Here is an 11,673-nt window from a genome sequence, read left to right as displayed (position 1 = left end):
CCTGAAACACAGAAACACGGACGGGGAACACTCTTGTTAACAGAAGCAGTTAGCCGACATTTATGATTGTAGCTGTCAAAAGCAATTGCTTAAAAATTATATTTCTGCTACTCTGTGGCTTCTGAAATCATAATGTCAATGTTTGTCAAAAATGTCAATGAGCAAGAGAACCTTGTTATATTATCTGCAGGCTTTTGAATGCACCCTTTTGAGTGTATGAGCCAGGGAGGCCTAGTGGAAAAATGATTGTTTTTCTCTCTGCAGAAACACATCTGATTTAGGGCCCATAAGCAGCCCCGAGTAATCGAATGAGGTTTTATTGAGGAAATCAAATGGCTGCTTGAAAGCAGATTCTGTTTCCAGCTTCCAAGGGCTTCTTACAAACAAGCCAGAACAAAGCCAAATGGTTAATTGTGAACAGTGCTTTCCGTGGCTTTATTTCAAACGCCCAGGGCAAGTGTGTGTGTGTGTGTGTGTGTGTGTGTGTGTGTGTGTGTGTACATTCTGCTCAGCAGCAGCCACAGATGCACTCAGACAGGTTTAGGGTTTTATCATTTACAAAGTAACAGAGAGAAAAGCACGATTTCCCCAACCAGAACTGTATATAATACACAGACTTTCACTCCAAGACCAGTGTCTGCTACCCAGGATGCTGCCAGAGAGGAGTTTGTAACTTGGGGGGCTATTATATGGAGATCAGTCTCAGCTCAGTATTATACAGCAACATCAATGTCATCATAATGGTTTAAAATGTTCAATGAATGAGGTGTGTTGGAGCATGCTGGAAGCTAAGCGCTTGGGAGAGGGAAGGGTGAAATCGGGCCTTGGAGGGAGGCCAGCTTTGGCGGCATGAGAGCTTGTCTACAAACAAACAACAACAACAACAACAACAAAGAAACCCGAAATGCTGAACAAAAATGGTTTGTGAATCCCGTCACTGAATGACTCACAGCACGGGCTGGATGTCCACCTACCTGGAATAGATACTGTCCTTGAGAAAAGCTGTGTAGGTGGGAGACAGGCCTGCATGACAGCTAGGAGTTAGGGGAGTCCGTCCCTCCTAACTTACTTAAGAGTGTGATTCCAAGGGAGCCCTCACTGTCTCCAAGGGCTGCAACAGTGACCCACGAGATGATGGTTTACAGAAAAATGCTTTGAGTTTGCACAGGATTGGAAGATGATGGTTGGGGGGTGGATTTCCTTTCATCTCTACCCAGTGTTTCTCTTTTGGTTTATCTTCTCTCTCACCGCCTTTATGCTGTGTGCGTGTGTGTGTGTGTGCATGTGTGTGTGTATGTGTGTGTGTGTGTGTGTGTGTGTGTGACAGTGGGAGAGAGAGAGAGGAGAGAATCAGAAACCTTTACCATTGGAGCTATGCTCAAATTTGTTCTGACTGGCATGCTCATGTTCTTTGGGCAAATCTGGTTTCTAATTAAATACCTTGACCTGATTTCTGTTCCTTGAATTACTATTATATTGACCTTGTTGCTAGGGTTTCCAAGGACACGGTCCGATCCTTGGATGAAAACACTTTCACAAGCACAACAGACAAAGGGTAGTGTTCATACTTAAACAAACGTGGGATGATTCTCTGCTTAACTCCAAGCTTCCTCTTAGTAGACTAATATACATACCACCTAATTTTAGATGAATTTGCCTTCAGTCTTTTATTTAATATACACACTCACATTCTGTCATGTTTTAATAGCGATTTGCTTTTCAGGGTATTTTTTAGAAAGCAGCAAGCATGAAAACATTTAAAATCCAAGTCTCTGTAAACAGTAGTTTTGTCATTTAAAAGGTCACTGACTGTATTTGAAATCTTGAAAAACAAGCTTAAAAAAGTCAGGGCTAGGGGGTGTAGGTCACTGATAGAATATGCATGACACCCAGGGTTTAATCAACAGCTCCAGCAAGAAAAAAAAATCGCAGCTCATTTCAGAATTGTCTTTTATAGGATAATACAGATCCTCCTCTCTTTCCTTAAACGAGAACCCAGGGTTTCTTTGTAGTAACAAATCAATAACGTCACATAGGACAATAATTTAGTTGTTGTTGACAAGAATGATAAAATTCGGGAAGAATGTGAAAGAGCAGAGTGAAATATCTCCCAAATTGGGTTTTCTGTGGATGGGAGGGAGGAAGGGAGAGAGAGAGAGAGAGAGAGAGGAGAGAGAGAGAGAGAGAGAGAGAGAGAGAGAGAGAGAGAGCAGAATAAGAGCTGACCCGTCGAATAAATTTAGTAAGTGGTTACAATTCAAGAGTAACTCCCTAGTAATACTCCATACAAATAACAACAACAAAAACCCAAACCAAAGCAAGGGGAAAACAAAACAAAATTAAAACAAAACAAATACGGTTGGGCCTCTGAGATCCCTGACCAATCCACTTCTTAGTAAACAAGAAAGGCATGGGTACAGCCCCTAGTATCTAGGGACTAAGAAACCACCAGCTTTCTGTCTAGGCTATTACTTGGGGACAAATCCGTTAGGGCAGGGGGACAAGGAGGCCCGCTTAGGATGAACAGCGGATCCAAGGTTGCCCTGTTTGGAATAGGCTGGGTGCTGTCCCATGGGGATCACAGGGGTTTTGCCGTTGCCTCTTTCTAAGGGGCAAGACCGGCTGCTTTCTAAGGGTCAGGACCGGCTGTAGGGTGTTTGAAGGTTCGGAGGTGGCCGGTAGGAGGCCCGGACAAGTGGCTGGGAACCGGGCTGCCCGGCCTGGAGGGTCGCGGCCCTGCCTGGGCGCGGTTCTTCCTCCCGGACCACAGGCTCTGCGGTTCCCTCGCGCCGACCCCGGAGTTCTCGGTACAGCCCGCCCCGCGCGGCCCCTTCCCACCCGCCGGGAACCGCCCGTCACCTGCCGGTGCTGCTGGGCGACCGCGCCCCTGGCCCCGCAACCTCCGCAGCCCCGGCTCCCGCTGCGGCTCCCGCCCCGCCCGCCGCTGCCTGGAGACGGGGCCAACACCGCGCTGCTCGCTCCGAGCCTCGGGGCCCAGCGCTCCTGCTGCCCCGCGGCGTGGGCGAGGGGAACCCCTGGCTCGGGATGCTCAGGTCCAGCCACCCCGACCCTGCCTAGAAGGAAAAGCAGGGAGGAGAGACCTGGGTCAGTGATGCTGCTGGGGCAGGCAAGACCATGAGGGAGAAAGGAACCCAGTTAGTGATGGGTTAGTGACTGGGGTGTGGCGGGGGAGGGGCGGGGGGGGGGCAAGGAGAGAAGAGAGGCGGGAGTAAGAAGAGAACAAGTGGCCAATAAGCATTTGACTTTCATCGGAAAGGAACTTCATTCACTAATATTCAGAAGAGAGAAAATTAAAGCCACGCAGGTCAGCGCACTCACCACAGGAGCATTTTAGGGTGAAGAGTTGGCTACCTGTTGGTGATGCCACCTGGGAGTAACTACAGTCGGAGGGCGTGGCTGGATGATAAGGAGAGTGAGAGCCTGTCTCAAAAAGCCAAAACACCCAAAGGAACAGCGAACAGATAAACACACACCAGCTCCAAGGGCCAAGGGATTTATTCAGATGAAGTGTGTGAACTGGGGAGGTATCACTTTGGGAAATGGCGGTTTGGCATTATCTGGGCTATGCAGGCACACCTAGTTCCCGGCAACCTCGGTTTTAGGCATCCACCAGAAGAAAGCATGTGTTTTTATGCCTCTGTAACTACTTAAATCTGAAACGTCCCACTCGGTCTCATGGGTATGAACACCTGGTTCCCACTGCTGCTGTTTTTTTGTGGTCGGAGTCTGGTTGGTCGAGGTGGGTCACCGGGCTGGCCTTTGAGGGTTATAGCCTATTGTTGAGTTCTCTGCTTTTCAGTTACCCCAGGATGTGAGGATTCTGTGCCATGCTGGCTCCTTAGATTCGGTCATGCCTTCCCCACCTTTGTGGGCTGAAACCATATGCCAAAATAATCACATCTTCTCTTGTTGTCCGTCATTTTATCAGTTATGACGAAAGTACCTCATACAGCCTCTGAGCTGGTGAATATAGGAACATAAAATTAAAGGCCATTTAAATCAAACTCTGCTGGGTTTGTAGGTGCGCACAGCAAAAGCAGCAGCAGCAGCAACAACAACAACAACATAATAATAATAATAAAGGCCCAGGTAGGAATTTTTGTGACTTAAGGACTCTCTGATCAGCTCAGACTGCTTTTGAGATTTTATTTCCTGATTTTAGTGGTTGGCACTGATGTTCATTTTAAATACTTCTTTAAGACATACCTTTATGCTAGGTGGTGGCACATGCCTTTAATTCCAGCACTTGAGAGGCAGAGGCAGGCAGATCTCTGAGTTCTAGGTCAGCCTGGTCTACAGAGTGAGTTCCAGGACCACCAGGGATATACAGAGAAACCTTATCTCAAAAAAAGAAAGATAGAAAGAAAAAAAAAACACCATACATTTAAGTGTGTGTGTATTAATAGGATGCCTATTGTCAATTTTTCCCCCAAAGATAAAGAAAGGAAATGCTGGAAATTACATTCAAATTAAAGACACAATAAGGTCTGAATATCTGCCTTCCAAGAGGTGAGAATGCTTAAGACCGGTTGCTTCACTAATAATGAGAAAACAGGGAAAATAACCTTACCACTAAGTTTTACCACGTTTCAATTGGATTCTTTTTATAGCCAGCTATATTTTCAGTTTCTTTTGACAGCAGGGACCTTTCCTATATGTGCACAGTAAGACCCCAGTGTCTGCTGACAAAATAAAAATGAGTTATCTGAAGCATTTGTGTTATTCTGTCCAGTCCATTGCACGAATTATCATGATGGCAACTTCAAACACGCAGAGAAAGCCCAATCAAAAGTATTTTTCTTCATAGCAGCGTCCAGGGTGTGGTGTTCTGAGGAATCAAGAGAGGCTCACGCACACCTGCCTGGCTTCTCAGCCACTCGTCAGTGTGGATCGCTGCTGCGGTTCTTCAGGTCCTCCAGCAGCTTTCTGCATCATCTGGAGAACATTTCTGGCTTTCTCCAGTTCAGGGTACGTGTGTGTGTGTGTGTGTGTGTGTGTGTGTGTGATTCAAGAGTGTTGTGATCCAATAGCTCCTGCTAGAGACACGATACCTTCTCAGCACAGGCACCCCTCACACCTGAGTCTGGCCCACCTCTCTCCTCCTCTGCAGCAGCTCTTCTGCTTATGCTCTGGTGTAACTAAAGGAATAACAATCACAAATGGCAGGGCATGTCAGTGTCACAAATGATGTCAGTGGTTTTTAGTGGAGATAATTTGATTTGAAGATATATTATGGAAAATTGGAAAGGTGTAGTGATCATGGAAAGCAGCTTTGGCCTTTATGGAGAGGGAAGCCCAGGAATGAACCTGAAATCATTATCTTTAAGAAGCCTGAAACAGCACCACTTGGGGCAAGGATCCAGGCCTCTGAGGGGGACAAAGAACTCACAGTGCTGGTTCTGGGAGGAACAGAAGGGACTTAGGTACTGCTACTGAAACCCACTGAGCTCTGGGAGAGGAAAAGACTCTGCCAAGGGGACTTGGAGGAAACAGGAAGAAAATGAAGGAGTGTTAGTCTCCTTTCCTCCTTCAATCTAGGAATCTTTCTCTCCTGCACACCACTAGGGGAGCCAGCAAGAAGCCTGCTGGGGAGCTGGGCAGTGGTGGCGCACCCCTTTAATCCCAGCATTCGGGAGACAGAGGCAGGCAGATCTCTGAGAGTTCGAGGTCAGGCTAGTCTACAAAGGCTAGTTCAAAGACAGTCACCAAAGTTACACAGAGAAACCCTGTTTCAGGGGGGAAAAAAGGAAGCAGCTTGCTGAGAAAGGAGAAATATGAAGTGTGTGTGTGTGTGTGTGTGTGTGTGTGTGTGTGTGTGTGTGTGTGTGACTGCAGGTACCTGAGGAGGAAAGAGGCAACACATCCCCTTGGAATGGGAGTTGCAGGTGGTTGTGAGTTCTTGGATGTAGGTGCTGGGAACTGAACTTCAGTCCTCTGTGAGAGCAACGTGTGTTCCTAACTGCTGAGACATATCTCCAGCTCTGAGCTTTTCTGTCTTAATAAAAAACAATGACCTAATGCTTCATGGAGCCAAAAACACCCTGGAAAAATTATTTTCTCTTTTTAAATATCAATACAGTTGTTTTTTCTGAATTTAGGGTTTCTAGAAATTAAGTAGAATGGCTTTAAAAAGCAAAAACAAAAGCACAGACTGTATGATACATCTGGGGAGACTGCAAGACATTTCTGCTTGTGTCTGAAAACAAGGAGCAGAGGAGACAAGATGGGGGAAATTAACATATTTCAGCGGTGATGACAGACCTGCTCGTGGGTGCATTACAGGAAGGATGAGGGCTGCTTCTCCCTCAGAAGGTTCAGGATGGTAAAAAAAAAAAAAAATACAACCGCGTTTCATCTAGATCAAACCCCCTTTATGAATATAGCAAATTACCATGACTTCAGCCGGAGGAAGAGGTGGGAGATTATGTTGTTGGGCTAAATTAGTGGGCTCATTAACGGTCAGCAGTTCAAACCACCTTCTTCATCTACAGGGAGCCTCATGACTTCAGGGTGCTCCGACTGTGGGGTGGTTGTCATTTTCTCTGATATTTTCACCTAATGACAGATAGTATGGTGATGCTTGGAGCCAGAAGACATACATCGTAATGGGGAGTATGACGAGCATTCTTTTGACTGACTTCCTAGAAGGCAGCCCTGAGCAGCCTCTGTCCATTCCTTTCTGCCTCTGTCTTGCCCTGAGAGAGAGGGCAAGAGCATGAAACCACTTCTTGTATAGGGAAACAGGCAGCCCCTTGCTTGGGTGCTGTAGGAGCCCAGAGGCTAAGGTCTTGATCCCAGCCGTTTTACTCACGAGTTGCATCTTTGGCAGCTGCATCTTTGGTAGCTGCTTGACTGTGTCTGGATCACTGTACTTCCATCAGTAAACAACGCTGGATCCATGCTTTTTCAGAATAATGACTGTACCCGAAATAGCCTGCTTTAGGATTTCAAGCTGCTCCGTTTGGGAGCTGAAGGTAACTGTAGATCCAGCTTGTCTGCCCTGAATAACTGCCAGCTCTCTAGGTCACAGTAGTTGTGACCCAACCTCTGGAGACCAGTAAGGACACTGGATTTCCTTCTCTTCCCTGCCATGTCCTTGGCACAGTAGCCTGCCCCATGAAGGAGTAATGGTGGCTCCAGACATCGTTCGTAGTTATGTGTTCAGAGAAGGATGTTTTGATTCCGAAGGTCTCCTTTTATCACTAAGAAAAGTCTTTCCTGTGCCAGGCATGCAACAGGAGGTTTGTACATTTGAGGATATCTTGAGTCACAAAGCAAGATCCTATCTCAAAATATGTAAATAAACAATTTTTTTCTAGAAACTTAATAAGAACTCACTCATGTCTCAATGGCCAGTGTTGTTCTCACATTATTGCATTTCATGCAGTATCTATTCTACATCCATGGACGCAACAAATCTTAGGGATCCAAACAGGTTGTCCTGCACTGGGCATGTACAACTCTTGTTACCATTCCCCAAACAATCGACTGTAATCGCTACCTAAGTGTCATTTACACTGTACTGAGTATCAGTCATAATCTGGAAGTGATCTACATTTTTGAAGGATATATGTAGTGTATAAATGAATACCACACTTTTATATAAGGGACCTGGAAATACTCAGATTTTGCTGTTTAGGGAGATGGTGGCAGGGAGGTCCTGAAACTGTCCCCCATAGACAACAGGGGTCGCTGTTTGTGAGTAAGTTACATCTGAACAAAACTGGGTTAAATCAAGCTACACAGAACCCTTATGACAACTTTTAGATCCCGTATGTTGAAGCTATAGTGTTTGATAGTTCTCAATCTTATATGACCCCACAGACTTCCTTTTAAAAAAATAATTACATTTGTTTGTTTGTTCTTTTTTAGTGTGTATGTGTATGGATGAGTGTGCCATGGTACATGTGTGGAGGCCAGAAGACAACTTTTAAGGATCCTTTTTTTCCTTCCACCATGTGGGTCCCAGATATTAAAATCAAATCTTCAGGATTTTGAAGCAAGAGCCTTACCTGCTCAACTATCTTACCTCCCCAGGGACCTTTTCTTTCCCCCACAAAGCTTCTACTACTATTTCTAGGACATTAGTTTACCTCAACATACATTTTAATGCCTGACATAAACTCCTTCATAACTTTGAATATTCTATCTGTAAATTAGACCAGGAATTACTAGGATTTGAGGTATCTATACATAAAACTATGTTATCAGTAAGTTTCTCTGCAACATCTGGGTAATACACTTAAATTGGATTATATAAAGGATTTGATAACTAAATTCAAAGCTTTGGGGGAAATGAAGGTTGCACAGGATCCTCCAGTACCCACTTGGTGTGATGGAAAAAAATCAGGTAGATTCCAGAACCAGAGAAACCAAACACCTGGCTAGAGAGGCAACTTCTAGCAGTCGGTCCACCAACCCGGGACATCTGGTGCTCTCTGCTCACCTGTTCTTACTTCACACTCTCTTTAGAGAAGTGGAAAGAGGTACCACTGATGAAGCCCAAATCATCAGTCTCCTAGGGCAAATGAAAGATCCCTAACACAGCTCCCAACCTCTCATTCCACTTTAAATGTCCCTGGAAGTCATCTTACTACAGCGATAACTGAGGGGTACAGTCTTGAGGCCAGTCCAGCTTGGACTGGTATCTCGTTTCTACCCTGAGTTGCTTATGTAATCTTGGCATGAATGCTTTAAAGTCATAGCCAGGAGGCTGTGATCACCTCACCATGGCGTTGACAGTTCATCTCTGCTTTGAAAATGTATGGTTTGTGCTCCGCCATGGTTCTCCTACCAGGTGGTAGTGGAGTTTTTACAAAATACTGGTTCTAAAACCCTACCCCAAGTCTGACACTGGTCACTGCGAACGAATTGGGATCCCCATCTTAGGAAATCCTCTCAGGGGCTTCTGACAATTGGCTGTTTTCCTCCACTCCACTGTTGGCACATTCACTTGGTTCCTGATAATGGACCTGGAGAAATGGGGCAGTCACGGGGGTTACCATTGCAGGAGGATTTGCTCCAAACATAGACTCAAAGTTGACCAACATAGGTTTAATTGACCACGACAAGAGCTGCCTCTGAGGTAAGAGTGTTTCCTTCTGAGTTGTTTTCAAGCTGCTGGTGACTTGATGCATGGCTGATGCAGAGATGCTGTAACACTATGAAGGCTATGTCAGATCAAGATGTCTTAGAACAGGATTCCCGACTCACTCTCAGCATGCTACCCCAATGTTCTTCCCAAACAGGTCCCTCCTGAAGACAAAGCAGGAGTCCATGGGAGTGTCAGTAGGAACATGTGGAGGTCTAGAGAGGGTGTAGGAGACCCAGCCCAGGGAGAAGGCAGTGCCCCATGAAGAGCTACCCTTGCCCACAATGTCAACTTCAAGCATGAGAAAGATGCCACATTGTGTGTGTTCTTGTGTGCACGCCACACACTTCCACACAGAGGGGCCACACAGAGGGGCCACACAGTGAGAGGTGTCAGAGGCAAAGGTTAGTGAGCAGAGACTCCGCACAGAGGAAGGGATGATGGAAACACAGATATTAGAGTTGGAGCCTTTGCAGGAGAAGGACATCCTAAGGACAACAGGCAGTGGCAGAACTGGAAGACGACCTCCACACAGGAAACTGATCAAACTGGAAAATATGTTAGGGATATAAAAAATTCATCTCTCAGAGGAGGGAATTATGAATACAGAAAGGGAGACCCTAGAATAAACTCATGGTTTCAAAAGACAGATTAAATACACACACACACACACACACACACACACACACACACACACACAGTCTAAAATAGTCCAAAGTTCTGTTCATTGAGAGGACCTAACATTGATGATGCCTCAAAAGCAATGCTGACAACTATCACAAATCCTGGCTTCTCAATGCCAGCATCCATTGTTAGAATGCAGACGCTCTTTGAAACCTCTCTCTACCTCCCCCAGATCAGGCCATTCCCCTCTGGGACAGAGTTAAAAGGTTCCTACACTGTGGTCTGGCAGCCTGCCCCCTCAAAGCTGCAAGATAAATGTATGGTGCTACCCAGTACGTATCTCCTTGTCATGTAGGCAGCGCCACACCAAATCATGTGTGTGTATATACATATATACAATACACATGTATATGCAAGCTGTTTTATAAATATATATTATATAAAATATAATGTATGTATAAAATATATGTATATATATTTATATAATAGCTTGCTATCAGTCTCTCCAAAGCATAAAAGTTAGGTATCCTGTTTGTTCAAGTGATTTCTACAAAGGCCCACTCCCTCCTTCCTTCAGCCTCCCCCATCATGTTGGCCACAGTGGCCATCTTCTCTTTAAGCTACCCTTTTGAATGTTCCCCCACTCCAACGCCCAATCCTGGCCCCTATGTTTGCAAGGCTCTCTCTCTCCTAAGAAGCTCATTTCTGAGGGGCAGCTGGTCTCAGTGTCCTTTCTTGCCATTGCCTGTGTTTCTGTAACTTAATAACATCCACTAAACAAGACTAGGAATCCTTAGAGAACTGTTGATTTCAGGGCTGGCGCAGGGAAATTTAAAGGTCAAGTATGAGAAAGTAAACTGTGCTCCTGAAGACGGATGCACGTCAGCCAGGAGGACGCATAAGCTGGTGCTCACAGTTTGACAGTGAAATTCGCAGTGGATCAGTTTGGTAGTCACAGATAACAACTCGTTGAACAACAGGGGAGACCAGAGTCTAAGAAAGCACAGTTCTAAAAAAAAAAGTGAAAAGCTTTAAAGTTTAACGAGGAAGACAACTTTAGCATAGTTTTGAAGCAATTCCTCATAAGCCACTTAAAGAACAGAGTAGGTTTGCAGTGTAGACCTCCAACAGCATCATGTGAATCAACCAACATGAGCAACGGAAGTAAGTGGGATAAATAATACTTGAGAAATAAAACTCAGTGGGGTTCCTTGAGAATCCAATGAAAGTGTGACTTGAACCTGATCTCAAAGAAGCCTTGGACAAAACCCCAGTGAGTGCTGCTCTATAAAACAATCACCCCGTGTTGCAAACACCCAGGCCATGCAAAGAAAAAAAAAAAAAGGCAGATAAATAATTCCAAAGAGACAGAGGGGAAGATGAAGCAAAGATCTAATCATGGCCTTCAGAACAGTTAGGACAATTGGGAAAGCATGAATGGTGTAGTCACCGCTCCATCGCTGTGAAGAGACATCATGGCCAGGGCAACTCTTATGAAAGAAAGCTTATAGTTTTAGAGAGTTAGTCCATCACCATCATGACGGGAAGCAGACAGGCATGGTCCTAGAGCAGTAGTTGAGAGTTTTACATCTTGATCTGCAAGCAGTGTGCAGAGAGAGTGAGAACGGGCCTCATGTGGGGTTTTGAAACAGTGAAACACCTCCAGCAAGACCACAACCTCCTAATCCTTTCCAGACATTTCTGTTAACTGGGTACCAAGCATTCAAACATTTGAGTCTAGGGTGGCCCTTCTCATTCAAACCACCACAGCATCCAAGGACCATAAGTGGGAAGACAGCATGCTGCTTTCTTGACTTAGACGGTGGTTTTGTGGTTGTATGTGTCTTTGTTGGGGTACTCAGAGAGTCTAAGGGGTGATGAGCAATAAGTTCATTCACTCTTGGAGAGGTGAGGAAGATCCTCTGTGCTGCGTATAC

This window comes from Alexandromys fortis, unplaced genomic scaffold (assembly GCF_014885135.2).
Source record: "Alexandromys fortis isolate MF-2015 unplaced genomic scaffold, M_Fortis_MF-2015_v1.1 scaffold_231, whole genome shotgun sequence".
Lineage (NCBI taxonomy): Eukaryota > Metazoa > Chordata > Mammalia > Rodentia > Cricetidae > Alexandromys > Alexandromys fortis.
The sequence above is the reverse complement of the archived record's forward strand: the minus strand, read 5'-3'. Positions refer to the sequence as shown.